The 19,690-nt window shown below is 37.0% G+C and overlaps 1 protein-coding gene across 10 annotated transcripts in view; it reads right to left on the minus strand.

Annotated features, from left to right (window-relative positions):
• The window catches only part of ZNF438 (zinc finger protein 438), a 185,465-nt gene that overhangs the window by 96,884 nt on the left and 68,891 nt on the right, over positions 1-19,690 (minus strand). For 6 of the 10 annotated variants that reach the window (XM_059184190.1, XM_059184187.1, XM_059184196.1 and 3 more), the window contains one exon: positions 13,362-13,439. The exons of the other annotated variants lie outside the window; for them this stretch is intronic. The gene's annotated coding sequence lies outside the window, so the exon portion shown is untranslated. The remainder of the gene's footprint in view (positions 1-13,361; positions 13,440-19,690) is intronic. 10 annotated transcript variants of the gene reach the window in all.

Here is a 19,690-nt window from a genome sequence, read left to right on the forward strand (position 1 = left end):
GTAGCTAAGAGAAACATGAAAAGATGCTCAACATCACTCATTATTGGGGAAATGCAAGTCAGAACCACAATGAGGTACCACTTTACACCTGTCATAATAGCTAAAATCAAAAACACAAGAAGTAACATGTGTTAGTGAGGATGTAGAGAAAAAGGAACCCTCGTGCACTGTTGGTGGGAAAACAAACTGGTGCAGCCACTGTGGAAAACAGTATGGAGGTTCCTCAAAAAATTAAAAATAGAACTACCCTACAATCCAATTATTGCACTACTGGGTATTTACCCCCAAAATACAAAAACACTAATTTGAAAGGACATATGTACCTCTATGTTTATTGCAGCATTATTAACAAGAGCCAAGTTATGGAAGCAACCCAAGTGTCCATTGATAGAAGAGTGGATAAAAATGTTGTGTTGTGTGTGTGTGTATATATATATATATATACACACACATTTCTATATATCTATTTATATATAGATATATCTATTTACCTATCACATATCGCATACACACATAATGGAATATTATTCGGCCATCAAAGGGAATGAAATCTTGCCATTTGCAATAACATAGATGGAGCCAGACAATACAAAGCTAAGCAAAGTCAGTCAGTCAGAGAAACAAATACACGTGATTTCACTTAAATGTGGAATTTAAGAAACAAAACAAATATAGAAATAAAAGAGACAAACCAAGAAACGGACTTTTAGCTATAGAGAGCTGATGGGTTCCAGAGGGGAGATGAATGGGCAAGATGGATGAAATAGGTGATAGGGATTAAAGGGTACACTTATTTTGATGAGCACTGAGTCATGTATATAGACTTGCTGAATCACTGTACTGTATACCTGAAACATTAATATAACACTGTATATTAACTATACTGGAATTAAAATAAAAATCTTTAAAAAAAGATTTAATTATCTCTGTTGATGGCCAGAGATAATATTAATTTCATCAGAATAATATAAAAAGCAGTTAGTTGCTTTTACTTCAAACATTCCCACAGAGATAGCAGTATCACTGTGGTTTTTTTAGTTTTAAATATTGAAATGTTTGTTCAAAGTGCATAAAAGAGTGTAACACAAAGAAAAGGAAGTAACACAAAGACAAAAAAGGAAAACAATATGGTATTATGTTACTAGCACAAAATAAAAGCTGTGCCATTAACCATGTTAACCCGTGGACAATTCATTGCCCAAACTTTACCTTCCCCTGTGACACAGTGTGGAGCTGTCACTGAGAAGCGGCTGCCTAGCCTACATGTAGAGCCTACATTTTCAAACCTTGCCTCCCACCTCATTACACCAGGTGTGGCTTTGTGAATAGTATTCCCCAGAAGGATGTCAGTGCAGCAAGTAGTGTAGTGTCAGTTCTCAGGTTCAAGCTGAACTTTTCAGAGCATGTGTTGTGTGTTCCTGCTCTTTCCCCAACTCCTGGAGGACTCAAAGGCCCACATTACAGAAAGTTACCTACCAATAAGGAATGCCTTCAATATACTGGTTATTGGTGATAAATACACTTCACTCAGGTTTAATCTATCATATTTTTTGGAGTCCATTTATTGTCGCAGGTAGTTTTCAAGTGGGTACAGACCAAACAGAAAATATAAAAGACATGGCAACTGCTTAGCAGTCAGGCAGCATGAGATAAACTGAGTAAAGGATGGGAAGATAGTTATGTCACACAGTCACAAAAACTTAGTAAAAATATTGTTTGTCAAAAGGAAACTGTTATAGAAATAAAAAAAGTGGTTGCCTCCAGGGGAGCAAAGCAGGGGATTAACTGGGAAAGAGCATACATCTGGGGTAATGGAAGTGTTCTATATCTTATTGGGGGTAGTGGTTTTTACTGTGTGTTTACTGTGTATAAATTATATCTCAATTTTTTAGAATGCCTGAGATAGCTTCAAAGACACAATGGTGTCTACCAAGAGTACAGCTGTAGCGTAAATGAGAAGGAAAACAGAACACTAGAATAACAGTATTACTTGCTGCTTTTCTTGAGAATTTATAAGCAAGGAATGTACACAGGCAACAACTAACTGAATGGACAGCAGAAATGGCAGGGAATAGAGAACCTAGAAATTTGGGGGCCCCAAGGGTTAGAAACACTGATTGTTTCTGGATTTCAGTAAGAGAGAAGGCCAAAAAGCTTTGAGCAAAAATGGCCATTAGTTTTTCTCATGGAACCAGTGTGAAGTCAGTCTTGTTACAAATCAGGTTAAGTACGTTACTTCCCATGAAACCTATTTCAGATGGCCACATGAGAGCATCCTTTGAAAGATAAGAGAGGTAAGAACAGAAGTAAGGAAGCAAAGAAATTAAAGATACTGGGATTTTTTGGTGTGTTTTTTTGGTTAGAGTAACCATATAATTTATTGTCCAAACTGGGATAGTTTTGAGAATGAAAGGAGGAATTATTACTTACCATGCACGAGAGATATGTATAAACTAATAACTTCCTCTGCCAGACTGGGACATGTAAGTCACTCTATTACTAGTACAGGAAATTAATTACAAAATGATAGATCAGGGCCAATTAAGTTTCTGAGGGAATAACATTGAGAAAAAACCCATAAGCCTTGCCTATAAGCCTTTCACACTTCAAACAATGCTCACACAGTCAAAATTGCAGGGACAAAAAGAAAGATATAAACGTTACATAACCTTCAAGGAAGACATACTTCCCAATGTTCACACAAGTTGACCTTGGAGGAAAATAAACAAGGAAGAACCTTCCGGAAGGCAGAATTATGTCCTATAGAATAATGAATAATGGAATTCCTTCTAGAGAGGAGGGGGACCAAAGTCTAATCAAGAGATAGCTTCTATCCTGGGCAAAAATCCTTGCCATCTCCTGTTTTTGTCACTGTCAATATTCCTAATTCTAAATGTTCCTTCAGCTTTAGGAAATTAAACATAAACTTGTAATTTGATAACTGGGCCCAGTGCAATAAATTATGGGCATTGCACATAATGTGATGGTGGTAAGAATAAGTCCAAAAAGTCTTTCACAAAGATCACTGAACTAACTGCCAAGAGGCCATGATTCTCTTCTAACCTTCACTATTAGCTGTGTGACCCTGGATAAATCATGATTTCTCAGGACTTCAGTTCCTTCACTTAGAAAGTGAGTAAGAGGATGCCTTCCAACTCTAATAATTCTAATTTAAAGTTCCTGACCTCACTGAGCCAAAAGAACTACAAAAATCCTCTATAAAATGTCATTACCTAGAGAATACATAATAAACTAGTTGGTGTGGTTTTATAGCAAAAGCAACTCAGCACAATTCTAAAAAGTTATATTGGCAAGAAAAATCCTGGCACTCTTTCATTTCTTGATTTTTCTATATTATTTTAGTTTCATTATAGTACATTAAGGAATAAAATAGAACTTTTTTTAAAACTGGAAAAGACAATTACCTTCCATTTCATTAGGTTTTAGAAACTAATCCAAAAAGAAAGGGAAAACTGCACTGCACCTAAAAATTTCAATTTTTTTATAGTACGTACAGACTAAAAGTTAGAATATTTTAAAAACAAAAATGCAATTTGAAGTACTTTTAATCTAAAGATACCATAACAAAATATAAGTTACATAGTCAACAATAATATTTGCAGAATCCTAAAAATATTATTTTTTCAAATAATTAAAATTTTGAAAATATATCTGCTAAATTTCAACTTTTGAAGCCCCTTCTAATTTTCTTTAAAAAAAAAAAAAAAAGATATTATTTATTTATTTGACAGAGATCACAAGTAGGCAGAGAGGCAGGCAGAGAGAGAGGGGGAAGCAGGCTCCCCGCCTGAGCAGGGAGCCTGATGCGGACCTCGATCACAGGATCCCAGGATCATGACCTGAGCTGAAGGCAGAGGCTTAACCCACTGAGCAACCCAGGCACCCCGCACCTTCTAATTTTCAAAAGAAATTCCATTCAGGACTTTGTCTTCCTTATTGAGAGAAGACAAAAACTAATATTCTGTATGATACGTTGTTACTCATAAACTATATATATATATATATATATATATATATATATATATATATATGCCAAACATTTTAAGAGAGTAAGGCCCAAACTTTGTCACTTGAAATCACTAGATGATGGCACAAAGGAAAAATGGCAAATATTTTGCAAGTCCTGCTATCACATACCCTAGTATTATCAGTGAGTTTCTAACGCAATCACAGTTATTGTTACTGATTATACAATTATGGATAGATGTTGGACTACTATATAAAACAAGAAACATCAACTCCATTGTATCTGGAAAAAAGTTCACACTCATACTCTTGGGTGAATTAGTGAATCAAAAAGAAAAACAAGAGTAAGGACCATGAACATGCCTCAAATCTCTGAATGGAAAATTTACAGGTATACCTCTGATTATATAAAAATTTCAGTAAGTCTAAATGATGGAAAGTTATAAGAGAAATCTTTTTTAAAAACCATTTAAGAGAACTATTTAGAGATATTTGACAACAACTCTCAAAGACATGCTTTTGTTATAATAAAAATTACCCCTTTAATACATTTCACAGAATGCCTGGGTAGCTCAGTTAGTTAAGTGTCTGACTTGTGATTTTGGCTCAGGTCATGATTTTGTGGGGGGCGGTCTGCTTGAGATTCTCTCTCCCTCTCCCCCACTATTCTCTCTCTCAAATAAATAAATAAACCTTTAAAATTTTTTCACAAATTTTGATGTTTCCATAGCAGCACTGATGTTGAGAAGTCTCTTGTTTGGTTTTATCCAAAACACTTTGCATATGACAATTTTTTTTTCTTCTCTGGAAACTTTCAGGCTTATCTTTCCTTCTGTTCTAGAAAACAGTCTTCTATTATTTCTTGAATGATTCTCTCCTATTTTCTCTTGCATCAGGGAGCTGCTATTGAACCTGCTGGGGTGCGCCGCTAATGATTTCTCCCTGAAATTTAGCCTTGAACAGCTCAGTGAGTTTCTTTCAGCCTTTAGATTTCTAATTTTTGAGAGTTATTTCCTGTTCTTTACTTTTATTTTAATTCTCCTTTTTAAAAAAAGACTATTTTCTGTGTAAAATCTTCTCACATTTTCAAAGACAATAATTATGGTTTCACATTCTCTACTAGGTCATAGTACCAAACACTTTCTGTGTTTGCATTTATGAGAATTACTGATGTCATCTACTTCTTATCAAAGAGAGAGCTGGAATTTTTATTTCCCGTTTCTTTTGTTTTGGATAGATATTTTAATAGGAGAAGGCAGAAAATTCTTTATATGCCATCTTAAGAGCAAAAGTACAGTTTCTAAGCTAGTTCACACATACCATTTGTAATGGTTGAATTTACTACAGTTTTAGTCTGCTCAGCACACATTCCCATATCCCTTCTTCTCATTCCTTTGGAGAAAGACTCTCTCACACCCTGAGATCCCAGAGGGGCCCTCAGTCACTGGACAATGCACCTCTGTTGCAGCACTAGGCTGGTCCACCAGAATAATCAATTCCCTGGGCCACAGTGATTATTCATCACACATGTGGCCAGAGCTGTTCCGTATCTTCTCTGAGGCTGATAGCTAGAGAGGTGGCCCAACAAGTTCTCTTCCTGTTGGCTTTGGTAAACCAGGAAGACAAGAGTCTCAAGATGCTGGTGTTCACTTTACTGATCATATACCTGTCTGCATAATGATGAATAAAGAAACTAGCAAAGCTGAGAAAGGGTCCAGATGAGATCATCTGAGTTCCTGGCTGCAACCATGCCTGAAGCCAGATGCACCTCTGGAAACCATAGTCATATAAATAATTAAGTTCCTTTTATTTTCATAAGCTGGCTTGAGCTGGCTTTCTTTCACTTAGAACTGAACAAGTCCTGATGAATTCATCATTTCATCAAAATGTTCCAAATTACTAATACTTGAACTATAAAACACTACTTCTTTGCCAAAAATTAAATAGCCCAACTTTTTATTAAAATAAAATCACAATCATAAATAATACACACATACGTCTCTTTTATTTGCATATTCTCATGTTTTCGGGATAACAGTATCTTTGAGAATGAGGAATATATACTCTGATAAGATATGTAAGATAGTACATATCTTATAGCCACTGACCTACAAAATAATTTTCTTCCAGGTACTTCAGAAAGTCTGGTCATTTCTTAAAACCTTCTCTATCAGAGCTCTCAGTTTTTAATAAAACTCAAGTTGCATGGTTATCTTACCTAAAGGCTATGTGAAAAAAGAAAATAATATATCTCAAAATATTCATTCCCTTAGGAGGAAAAATTTGGTTTACATTAAAAAAATTATTCAGCCTCAATCTCTGACCCAGGGACTGGAAACAAGGATATTTTCAACCCAAGTATTTGTGGGAAGGAGGTAGACAGTAATAACATGCTTCCAAGGAGATAGGTAGGAATGCTTAGAAGTCATGTGTTCCTTGGACGCTCTCCCTGGAGTAACTTTCTTCTTATTATGTAAATGCCGTGTGCTCTCCAATCCAATGGTCAATGTCCATTCTGGGTTTGAAGATATTGCCTGGGTTTTTATTGGTTTCAAGAACATTTACAGGCCAGGCAGATAATCTCAAAGAAGGAAGAAGCTGAGGAATTTTAATGTATTACATTCTTTTATCTGCACTAAAAAGTATATCCTTTTAAAATTCTAGTGTCTCTCACTTCTCTTTTTTGATTGGTTCAAGTATTTTTTTTCATGCATCATTTCTATCTACTGTTCCTCTTTCATCCATGGTTTGTTTCACAGTGCTATCATAAATAACAGATTTCTGGCACTGATATTCTTTGTATGCAAAGAGATCATGTATGAATAAGAACTAATAATAATAAATGATAATAATAGTTCAGTTTATTGAGCACTTAGGATGTGTCATGTACTGTTCTAAATGATTCCCACATATTAAGTTATTCTGTCCTCATTTCAACCCTATGTGGTAGGTACCATGATCCTCACTTCATAGATGAGACCATGGAGACACTGAGATGGGTAAGCAGCCTATCCAAGAGCACACAGAAAGTAAGTTGTAAATAGGAAAACAGGCATTCTGTCTCAAGGATCTCTGTTCTTAAACTATTACTCTGCACCATCCAAAGAAATATGCCATCCTATTATTATGGGTTGAATTGTGTCCCACAAAATGTTATGTTGAAGTATTAACCTCTCATACCTGTGAATGTAATCTTATTTGGAAACAGGGTCTATGTAGATGTAATTAGGTTAATATGATGTTATACTGGCTTTAGGGTGGGCGCCAATGCAATATGACTACTGTCCTTATAAGAAGAGGAAAACCTGGACACAGAGGAAAAACATCCATGAGACGATGGGGTGGGCGGAGATTGTTCAGAAGCTTGAACAGGCAGGAAGGAGCATCTCCTAGAGGTCTCTGAGGGAGCATGGCCCTGCCAACACCTTGATTGCAGACTTCTGGCCTCTAGAGCAGTGAGATGATATATTTCTGTTGATGACAGCTACCCAGTTTATGGTACTTTGTCATGACAGCCCTAGGAAAGAAACTAACACACTGTCTTTCACTTACACCGAAATATACCAACCTATCAACCTGCTATTTCCAATTTTCATATAGATGGCAGAAATAGTACCATTTAGCTTTCTTCTTAATTCTATGTAAAGAAAATCAATAGCCAGGGGTGGGACCATGAGAATGGGAAAGTAAAGCCTCCCATCTAGTACAAGCAGCTGCTTTTCCACTCCAGCAGAGTACTGTCACATGGAAAGGTAGGACTAAAGTTGCCAGGTCTCCAGTTTGCATGGGAACCCAGAAATGTGGATTTGTACATTAAATCAGTCAACAACAAATTAAACTGGTGACTAGTTAAAATAACACTAGTTAATAACAAATTCGCATTTAAAACAAATACTGGGCAAACATGGCACATCTGCAGACCAAATCTGACCACAATCTCTGCTTTGCATGTTTGCTTGACTTCCTGTGTCCACTCTCCCTTTCACTCCCCTTGACCAGGACCTAACTGGGGCCATCCAGCCACCAGACCTAGGATGTAGGCAGAGCATGGGTGCATGAGAAGCCATGTGGAAGTCAGCACCCTAGAACTAGGGAACTCTCTTCAAGATACAGAATGCGGCAGATGTGGAAGAGTTCTCCACACTTCTGAATACAAGACAGAATGGGTACATTCCTCTGGATCTGGATCTGGAGTCTAACGCTACTCCTCTATTTTGCTTTCCTTTCTTTTTTTGTTTCTTTTTCTTCTTCTTCTTCTTCTTTTTTTTTTTTTTTTTTTGGTCTTTGTTAGTCTGATGTATAAGAGACTTAGAACTTTAGCGGGTACAGGTTTTGGGTAAGTCTAGGACACGACCTTGGTACTTCCAGGCTCCTGGCTGGAGCTGTACTTACACTTTAATGAGTACCCTAAATTTCTTATCTCTCACATGTACACTTGAAAGAAGCGCTGAGTGGGTTGTAAGCTCACAGTTGCCTTTCAGTATTCACCATCCTATAACCTATGAAAGTTGTCCAGAGATCTGGAAACATTTTTGAAAAGAAGTTCTGTGAAATCAGTTTTATAAAACATGACTTTACTACTCAGGCTTATTTAAAAAACAAAAAACAAAAAAAAAACCTTCTAAAATATAAAGAATTGTTCTGATAATGTGAACATCCACTCTAGCCCAGTAAGTCTATTACTATGTGGTAGCCTGAGACTCTTCTGAGTCCTCATTGGCTACGAATCTGTCTTCATTCAGTATCTACCAGAGCTCAGACCTATTTGATGTGGTACAGAAACTACTGATTGCTGGTGAGAGAAAATAAGTACCTGACAGGTTGCCAGGACTCTCTCTGCTACATTGAGATATTAAAGTCAGTGATGCAGTTTGGCACACTGTGGTGTTTGGGGCCTGCAAAATCGACAAACATTATTTTGGAAAGTCTGCAGAGCGTGTCAAGAAGTGAAATACCACAAAATCCCTCCAAGTTCATCTCATTTAATGGTTTGGGTTTTTTAAGTTTATTTTTTGCTTGAATTAAAAATATCTCAATCTTCTTTCCAAACCTGTAAAGTCATACTGAAAGTCACTAACAGGTTTCTCACAAAACCTCAAAGGGTCAGTAAAGCCGGTTTTGTCCCCCCATAGCAGATGAAGAAACTGAAGTTGAAAGCCTTAAGTAACTTGTTCAGGGTTGTTTGTGATGGAGGGAGAAGCTTGCACACACAGCGCCTGATGCTGAGTTCAGTGACCTTTCCCACAAATAAGGCATGCAGGATTGGAAGACCAGACTGCTGAGCCATTAGGATAGCCAGAGCTGCGATCAAAACCACCCTTAACTTGTGATGTGAGAGAAACTGTTCACGCCTCTGTAGATTGGAAACTTCTCACTTGTAAAGGGGAGTTAAAATTATAAAATACATGCAAACTCTATGGCGCAGAGCGGGCACTCAGCCGATGTCCATCCCCTTCCCTCACTTCCTCCGACAAGATCCCTTAGATCTAAGCAGACCACCCATTCTCTAGTTAAACACTTGAATGATTAGTGAAAACCTAAGTAGCCACAGAAAAGTAACTCAAGGGATGCCTGGGTGGCTTAGCCGTTAAGCATCTGCCTTCAGCTCAGGTCATGATACCAGGGTCCTGGGATCAAGGCCCGCATCGGGCTCCCTGCTCGGTGGGAAGCCTGCTTCTCTTTCTCCTGCTCCCCCTGCTTGTGTTCCCTCTCTTCCTGTGTCTCTCTCTGTCAAATAAATAAATAAATCTTAAAAAAAAAAAAAAAAAGAAAAGAAAAGTAATTCAAGACACTGAAGAAACAACAATAAATTCACTATCACGGGCAAAGACCACAGGAGAGGTTGTTACCACAGAAGAGCCAAAAAGAGTGGTTTAAAAAAAAAAAAAAATCCACGATGTGGAGTCTTTTCTAAAGGAAACAAACAGGTCACATCAAAACATCACACCTTGAACTTATACTCTGCCATATAATAAACATGGTTCGTTGTTTCCAAATACAAAATATTCAAAACATTTCCAAGAGGTATGAAATGCTTTCAACCCATGGCATTGTTTGAGACTCCCAAAAGCTGTCATGTCCCACGGCAGCCAGGAGTAACAGTCCTCAGGATCATGTAGCTTGTCGGTGCCACAAAAGAACTACAATGCTGACTCCTTTACAACTCCTGTCTGCTGGCTCACTTGGGTGAGGACGAGGTAGGGGCATGCATGACCGACACTAGGAAGGTATGGGCCTGGATAGAACCACTAATTGTGGATGTGGGCAGCCGAGAAACATAAGCTCAGAGCTGCTAGGATCAGGAGGTATTCACAGGCCTACCTACTACCACAAAAATTAAGCAATTAGCAAATATGATGCTAAAAATATTAAAATGCATAACACAATTTAGAATGTATCTTCAAATTTCAACTTAATGCTAGGGAATTATGTGCCAATAGCTGTCTTATATTTGTGACCTCAGCTCTTGGCACAATCCTGCAGAACTGGGGTTGTGTTATTGCATACGTGGGTGGTTATTAAATGCTTTATAATGATTATGTTAAAGGTCATATTCCTCATCCACATAACTTCACTTACTATTATGAGTTAGATGTGTACATGAGTAGACAATGGTCTCCTTCCATTAAATGCAAACTGGCTGAAATTACTGCTTAAGTTGCCAGGTTGTAAGAGAGAAGAGATCAAATTAATGAGGGTGAAGTTGTATAATCAGTTTATAAAACAAATCATGCCGAGGTCAAGGCTGACATCGCCAACTCCCACTCATCTAAGTACCCTTAAAAATGTGACCTTCTCTGTTTTCGCTGCCACTACTGCTCTAATTCAAGCTGTTTCTTATTTCTTTTCCATTCACATGCAGTTGGTGAATCATTTATCTTGGCAAACTCGAATTCCATCATGTCACCAGGCTCAGAAACCTCTGAGGGCTTCCCACTGCTTGACACACAAAGGCCCAACTCCTCAGCAAGGCATTCATGGCTCTACTAAACTTGGCCCATCCTTCTAATGGAGTGGTTCTCAACCGCTAGGGGAACTTTGAAAGATAAACAGGTTTACATCTTGTGTCCCAGAAATTCTATTTATTAGTTCTGGGGTAAGATCCAGGGACCTGTATTTTTAAAAATATCTCTAGATGACTTTTATTCACTGCCAGTGTTGAACCACTGGTGTAATTTTACCACCTATTATTTCACCCAACATGAAGGAACCTTCTGTTCCAGCCAGTAATGCTGATTTGTTTGTTTGTATCTCTAGTTCTCCATTCATGCTGTTAATCCAACCTGGAATGTCAGTTCCTCTCCTAGCTCTTTATTTAAATTTAAATCTTTACCATTCCTCTAAGATTAACTGAATTCCCACCACCATCTTTACAACTATTGTGAATCTTAATAATATTGCCATTTGATAACCCCAAGAGTGTTTGTTACCTTAATGAAGTACTGTATGGCAATTAATAACACACTGTTTGTACTGTGAGTGAGTTTTTTGTTTTGTTTTGTTTTTTTCATACTTCACTCCCTGTATTCCTGGCTCCTGGAGGGAAAGTAAACTTTTCATGATATCTTTGGTTCTCATTCCCTAGCCCCTTGCACCTATGAAAGCATTAAACATAAAGCAGACATTCACTCATATGCTCAAACCTTATAATGACTAAGCAAATTAAAGTCTCTAAAATTTATGATGTGTATTCTTATAGCCTGAAAACGTAAGTTATAAACTTTCAGGACTGTTTATGCACACACTGATGAGTTTTTCATGGGAAGCATCAGTATTCCCATGCAGAAATGAGAATCTCTTATCCATAAAACCTGATATGATGGGAAACACAGGGTTGGTTGATCCCTAATAAACATGTTCCTCCTACAGACAGAAGTATTTTCCATATTTATATATTTAATTCTCATAAGTTCACAGGAAAGGAAGAAGTAGTAAAACAGTTTGAATCTGCCAATACCTGACTTAGAGTGACCCACCCATGTGATAAAACAGTTGAAGACTCAGGATAGAATCAGGATAGCTGATGACTATCCTTATCTACTGCAATAGGACCACAAGAGCAAGTGTTCCCTTGCCCTCAATTTAGAAGACATGAGAGTACCAGTAACCTACAGTAAATGTCTCTTATGCAAATACTGAAAACCAAAAACAACTGGCCCAAGAGCATCCAATATGCTGAGCCACTGCCAGAGGTCCAACTTAGGCTTTCCTATTGCTCCAGCTGGCCAGAAAGGTACTGTTCTGCTTCTACAGCACAGGAGATGTGATTTCACTCTCAGAGCTACAATTTCTCTACAAAACGGTGTCATGCATGATGACTTCCTGTAGTTCAAGAAGCACTGGTACTTACAAGTTAAATAGTCTTGGGAGGACTTGCTGAGAACCGAACCACTATTTATAACATTGTTTTTGTAGGAAAATGTCTTCTGCATTCCAAACAACAGAATTAGATATGAACTTTTGGAATCCAGTTTATTTCACAGATTAAGAACTGACTGCATCTTGTTAATTACACTATGGTTAGTATTTTCCTAGGATAAAATGGCAGTGTGGAGGCTTGCCAGAAGTGTGTACCAGGAATGAAAAGTTGCATGAATATGGACCATATGTGGCTATAAGGATGAAAGACAGAAAGGATGATGAAAAAAAAAATCCAGGCACATTACTAATTTATTAAGCAAGTATTTACTGAGCACTATTGAGACTATGTTGAATGCTGAGACAGACCAAAATTACTCAGACAAGAAGTCTGATTCTATTCTATAGTCCTTACAACCTAAGATGTGAGATAAGTAAACACAAATAATAAAGCTGCCTGGTAAAATGTGCTATGACAGTGATAAAAACAAAATACTGGATAAAGTCAGCAGAGAGAGTTAGTGTTTTATCTGGAGCAATCAAGGAAAGCTCCACAGATGACCGTGCACCTGGGCTGAGCCTTCAGGGTTTGCACAAGATTTCAACAAGCACAGTCAGGGTGAAGAAGAGAACATCACAGAAAAAAACAAGAAATACAGAACACATCAAGCCACAGAAGCATGAAAAATGATGAGAATTCAGAGAAAAGGAAAGAGTCCAGTTGGCTAAGATGAGGCATATTTTTAGGAACTGGGTAGAGGGCTTTGAATACCAGGCAATGAAACATGGAAGTTATCCAGTGATGAGTGGGGAGCCATTAAAGTATTTTAAAAGTATTAGAGTTCTATATGCCGATCTATCTAGCAGTGGAATACAGGATAGAGGAAGAGTAAATGGAGACAGAAGACCATTAGAGGTAATTTGACAGTTGAAAAAGTGTCAAAGGTACTGGACTTAATTCTTTACATGTTAAATCAATCTTAAGCTGGCGTTAAAATGGATACGAGCAGACTTACTTGAAGTGATCTGACTTAGCAAGTATCTTCAAAACTTCAAATTTTTAGTACTGGATGAAACACAGCGTTCATCTTTATCTGAAAAAAATGTAATGGAAGTAATGAAATTGAAAGAATTGATAGGTAGTTTATAGAAGCCAATTATATGATTACAACTTAAAGACCATTAAAGAGTTATATAAAGTCCTATAAAACTGACATTACTTAGACTATGTATAATTTAAGAATGTAAGACAAAAATCTCAAGCTATGCCCAAAGGCTTCTAAAATAGGAGATATATTTCTTTCATATATTTTTATGTCAATCTCCTCAAAATTCTGAAAAATATATTATTAGATATTCAAGCCTGATTCACACTGAATTCTTTCATTTAGCCAATAATCAAACCCTCTTCAGTTCTAATATCATGGAGAGCAGGGAAAGATGAAGTTGCGTAAGAGACAGTTTCTGTCCTCAAGAAACCCACACACTACAGAAGGAGACAAACATGAAAAACTCCATATCAAGGCAGATAATAATAAGCGTGCAAGTGGTACAAGGTATATGGGATTGTGGAGAAGGTTAATTACTATAGGGAATATGTGGGAAGGTTGTATTACAGACTGAATTGCAACTCGGAAGTTCATGTAGTAACTCCTTGATCTCCAGTACCTCAGAACATGACTTATTTGAAGACAGGACTCTTAGGAAGGTAATTAAGTTAAAATCGGGCTGCTAAAGTGGGTCCTAATACAATCTGACTGGTGTCTTATAAGAAGAGATTAGGACACACAGAAAGGCACCAGGGATGTGCACACACAGCAGAAAGACCATGTGAAGACACAGCAAGAAGATGTTCATCTACAAGCCAAGAGAAAAGCCTCAGAAGAAATCAAACTTGTGGACACCTTGATCTTAGATGTCTAGTTTCTAAAACAGCAAATACATTTCTGTTGAATCATGGAGTCTGTAGTTTTTTGTTTTGCCTAACATACTCTGTAAAGGTAATAATCAGATAAAGGTAAGGGTTGGAAACAACATTCTAAGAAACAAAAATTATTTTAGGCAAACGGGCCAACATGTACAGTGTGAAATAAATCACTATACTTCCATAATATGAGTATAGCTTGGGGACAAGGAAGAGAAAAGTGAGAATGGAGGGGAAGGGGAGGAGAGAGGGAGGAAAAGATAGGAACCGATAGGTCAACAGATAGATAAGGACTAGAATTTGGAGTTCAGGTCAAATTGTAAAAGGAGCTGAATGCTGTATTTAGTATATGAGCTTTTATTTTAGACATAAAAGGAAGCATCAGTGGTTTTTCAGTAGAAAACATGTTTGAATTTGTATTTTTGGAATGATGGCTCTAGTTTTGGAATACGAGTTACTATGAAAAGATCCCCAAGGCAGTGAGACCTGTTTTGCTACTGCCATAGTCAAAATAAGAAACCAGGGCAATTGTAATGGAAATTAAAAGTTAAAAATTCACTGAAGATGTGCTTGAAAACGAAAACCAGAATAACCACTCCATCACTTATGCATGACTGAGAACTGGAACAACTAACACCATTCAGTTATAGTTACAAATGCAGTGTCTTGGCCCTCAACAGGCCTTTCTTCTCAATCACAACCATATATTGTGTGCATTAACTATTACCTTAAAAAATCAACCAATCCAAAGACTTGCCCCACTTCTAATATCTGACCCTAGAACTTCAGAGCTCAACCTATCGTCAGTAAAAACCTTAAACTCATTTCCTCAAAGGAGGCACCACTTCAGAATGATCTGTGTGGTCTCTCCTGCTACAGCAAGTCAATAAAACAGACTGCCTATCCCCTAAAAGGTGTATTTATTTGAGAAGGGGGTTTCCACAAAAGATGGATGTCCATCAGTGAAGTCAAGGAAGAAAAGAAAAAGGAGGGAGAGCCCTGTCCTACCTTTTAAGGGCAGAAGGAAAATTAAGCACTTAACAGTCACTGATGACCTTAGAAAGAAATTTCAGGAAGTCAATAGAAGAAAGCAAAAACTTCCAGTAAGGACAAGTGACATTAACTAGCAAATTTTATTCTTTTAAGAAGGCTGGCATAGTTTAAAAGTGAAGGTGAATCTTTAACAAGGATGTTTGCTGGGGCACTTGTGTGGCTCAGTGGATTAAGCCTCTGCCTTCGGTTCAGGTCATGACCCCAGGGTCCGGAAATCTAGCCCCACATCGGGCTCTATGCTCAGCAGGGAGCCTGCTTCCTCTTCTCTCTCTGCCTATTTGTGATCTCTCTCTCTCTCTCTCTCTCTCTGTTAAATAAATAAATAAAGTCTTTAAAAAACAAGGATTTTTGCTGTTGTTACTGCTTTGTTTTCCATTTTTAATGTTAGTAGAAGGAGGACATGGAGAAGAAGAGTGGCAAATACAAGAGAAAAAGGGAATAAAACTCTGGTAGAGTTAGCCTTGTTAAAGAGAGAAGACAGTTTCTTCCCTATGATTAGAAATGAAGGAAAGGATGGGTGATAAATATAAAGAAAAACTGTCGTATATAAGGAGGTAAAGTTGAGGTAGTTAAGATCCAATGGCAAGACCATCTATTAACATAGAGAGGTTCAAAGAGGGAGGGGAAGAAGGATAAAAACAGAGACAGTATATGAATGAAGGAATATTAGAATTTAAGAATTTAAGAGAGAAAAAAAAAATTGCCAGAGGAGTAAGGAAAAGAGAGGGCTTTCAGTATTTGAGATCTATGAAAGCTTCTGGTTGACAGAGATGAGCAAGTTAAAAAATAATGAGTTCTGAGTATCAGAAATTCAAAAACATGAATTAAGAAGAGATTATAAATCACATAGTGTGCGGTGGAGAGGACAGTTCCGGGTCTGATGCTGACATAATTGAGGAAGTTGGAGCAATGTCCTCTAAATGAACCAATACCAAGACTTAGAAAGGGGAGGTGGCAGTGTTAAGAGAGAAGGAACTGATGCACAAAGGTGGCACACTAATGACTGAATTGACAGTGGACAGCAAAGGAACACATCAACTGTCCTTTAAATCTAAAATTAGATCTATTGAGGGGTACCTGAGTCACTCAGTCAGTTAAGCATCTGCCTTCAGCTCAGGTAGAGATTCCAGGGTCCTACAATCAAGCCCCATGTTGGGCTCCCTGCTCATCAGGGAATCTGCTTCTCCCTCTCCCTCTGCCCCTCACCCCACTCATGCTCGCTTTCTCACTCTCTTTCATAAATAAATAAAATCTTAAAAAATTTTTAAAAATAAATTTAGATCTATCGATAGGTGACTGGATAAAGATGATGTACTACACACACTCACACACACACAGGAATATTACTCAGGCATAAAAAATTAAATGTTGCCATTGGATGGATCTAGGAGTTATTGCTAAGTGAAATAAGCCAATGAGAAAAAGAAAAATACCACATGATTTCACTCACAGGTGGAATTTAAAAACAAAACAAACAGAAAAAAGGAGACAAGTTGGAGTGCCTGGGTGGGTCAGTTATTTAAGTATCTGACTCTTGGTCTCTGCTCAAGTCTTGATCTCAGGGTTGTAAGTTCAAGCCCAGTGTTGGGCTGCATGCTGGGTGTGGAGAAAAGGGAAATGGAGAGGGGAAGGAAAAGAAAGGGAAAGGGAGGGAAAGGGAAAGGGAAGAGAAAGGGAAAGGAAAGGGAACGGAAGGGAAAGGAAAGGAAAGGAAAGGAAAACAGAAGGAAAAATGAGACAAGCAAATAAAAACAAAAAACCAAGAAACCAGACTCTAAAATACAGAGAACAAACAGACAGTTACGAGATGGGAGGTGGGTGGAGCAATGAGAGGTGAAATAGATAAAGTGGATTAAGAGCAGAAATATCTTGATGAATACTGAATAATGTATGGAAGTGCTGGATCATATTGTACACCTGGAATTAATTTAACACTGTACATTAAATATCTAGAATTAGAAAAATTCAATACATTTTCTTCAAAAAACCCCAAAAAACAAACAAACAAACAAAAAACCCACAAAACAAATGGGGGACTGTCCATAAAAGCCAAGTTTAAATTTCTAAGGAGGACGGGGAAGAAGAGTTCTAGGGAAAGATCAAAGTTATAAAACTTTTTCAAAATAGAGCAGAGGGTCCAGATGACATGAAGAACTGGAAGTAGGCCAGTAGTGGAACTGTGGGTTCCATGAGAATAAGACAGGTCTGACTCCTTGGAAAAAAGAACATGATTAAGAGTAGGGCTTCGCCCAGGATGACAGGTGACAAAACACCACTCGTTCTCTTTCTGCTTTATCTGTTTGGTGAGATAGGGTAAAAGATGGGCCACATATGTCACCAATCTCTCACTCCCTCTTAGACATTGCAAGCCCAAAACTATATATATTCTCTTCTCATTCGTATAGCAAACTCAACAGGGCAAGTCAAGTCAATCCAATTTGAATATGCAGGAAGACTCCACAGAGACCTAAGCACACTCTTTTATCCAGTTTCTCCAAAATAAAGTTGGTATTTTTTATTCTGAGCGATGTCTACTTCTCAAAGGGTTCAGAAATTGGAAGAAGGAATAGATGGTGTATTTAATTGGCCTACTCAAACTCCAACAAAAGGTATGTAAACTGAATAAATGGAAATCAATCTGAAGGAAATTATATGGAAAGTGAGTTTAGTGTAGAACTTGTTTCAATTCATTCCATCTAATCTTTTCTTTTAATTTCTTTTCTTTTAATTAATAAATGGTTATTATTGCATTTTATTTCCTGTTAGCTTTTTAAAAATTCCAATATAGTTAACATATAGTGTTGTATTAGATTCAGGTATACAATATAGTTTTCTGCAGTGGCTGCACCAGTTTGCTTTCTCACCAACAGTGCACAAGGGTTCCTTTTTCTATATATTATTGCCAACATATGTTATTTTTTGTTTTTGATTTTAGTCAATAGGGCCAGTGTGAGTTGATATCTCAAAGTAGTTCTGATATACATTTGATAATGAGTTATGTTGAGCATGTTTTCAAGTTTCTTTTGGATATCTTCCTTGGAGAAATGTCTGTTCTTGTCTTCTGCCCATTCTTTAACTGTATTACTTGTTTTTTCGGTGTTGAGTTGTATTAAGTCCTTTATATATTTTGGATACTAACTCTCCATCAGTTATGACATTTGTGAATACCTCTTCCCATTCAGTGGGTTGCCTTTTAGTTTAATTGATTGTTTCCTTCACTGTGCAGAAGATTTTTATTTTGACATAGTCCCAATAGTTAATTTTTTTGTTTTTATTTCCCCTGATTTAGGAGACATATATGAGAAATGTTCCACGGTCAATGGAGACATCACTGCCTATGCTCTCTTCTAGGACTTTATAGTTTCAGGTCTCACTTTTAGTTCTTTCACCTATTTTGAATTTTTTGTGTGTGTGGTGTAAGAAAATGGTCCAGTTTCATTCTTTTGCTGACCAGTTTTCTGAATATAATTTGTTGAAGAAATTATTTTTTTCCCACTGGATATTCTTTCCTGCTTTGTTAAAGACTGACCATATAGTTGTGGGTTTATTTCTGGGTTTTCTATTCTGTTCCATTTATCTATGTGTTTATTTTTGTGCCATTACCATACTGTTTTGATAACAACACCTTTGTAATCTAACTTGAATTCTGGAATTGTGATACCTTCAGCTTTGCTTTTCTTTTTCAAGGCTGCTTTCATTCTTCTGGGCCTTTGTGGTACTATATAGATTTTAGGATTGTTTCTGTTAGCTTTTTGTTCAAATACCTTTGTACTTTGTTAAAGCAATTATCCTAGACATTACAAATACTTCCTTGAGTTACTACCTTTTAACCACTTCATATACAAGACAAAAATATTGGTTTTACTCCATTTACACTTTTCTGCCCTTTGTTCTATTGTTTTATTTTATTTCTACATATGTTTTAAGCCTGAAAGATACTGTTATTGCTTTAAATAGGCAAAAATATTTTCTATTTACTCACATATTTATGCTTTTCATTTTTTCCAAAGTTCTATGGTCCCAACTGGGATCATTTTTCTTCAGACTGAATACCTTCCTTTAGCATTATTGTACTCTGGTGCTACCTGTAATAAAGTCTCCCATCTTTTGTCTAAAAATATCTTTATTTTGCCTTCATTTAAAAAATACTTTTACTGGACATGAAGTTTTTTTGGCAATATTTTTCCTTTCTGTGCTTAAAATTAAAGATGTCATTCCACTGTGTTCTAATTTAAAAAATTTCTATAGAACAGTTTGCCATAAATCTTATCATTGCTCTTTTGAAGTTACTGTGGTTTCTTCCCTTGGGTTATTTTAAGATTTTCAATCTGGTTTCTTCAAGTTTCATTATGTTGTATCTACGTGTGG

The sequence above is a fragment of the Mustela lutreola genome, chromosome 8 (assembly GCF_030435805.1).
Source record: "Mustela lutreola isolate mMusLut2 chromosome 8, mMusLut2.pri, whole genome shotgun sequence".
NCBI lineage: Eukaryota > Metazoa > Chordata > Mammalia > Carnivora > Mustelidae > Mustela > Mustela lutreola.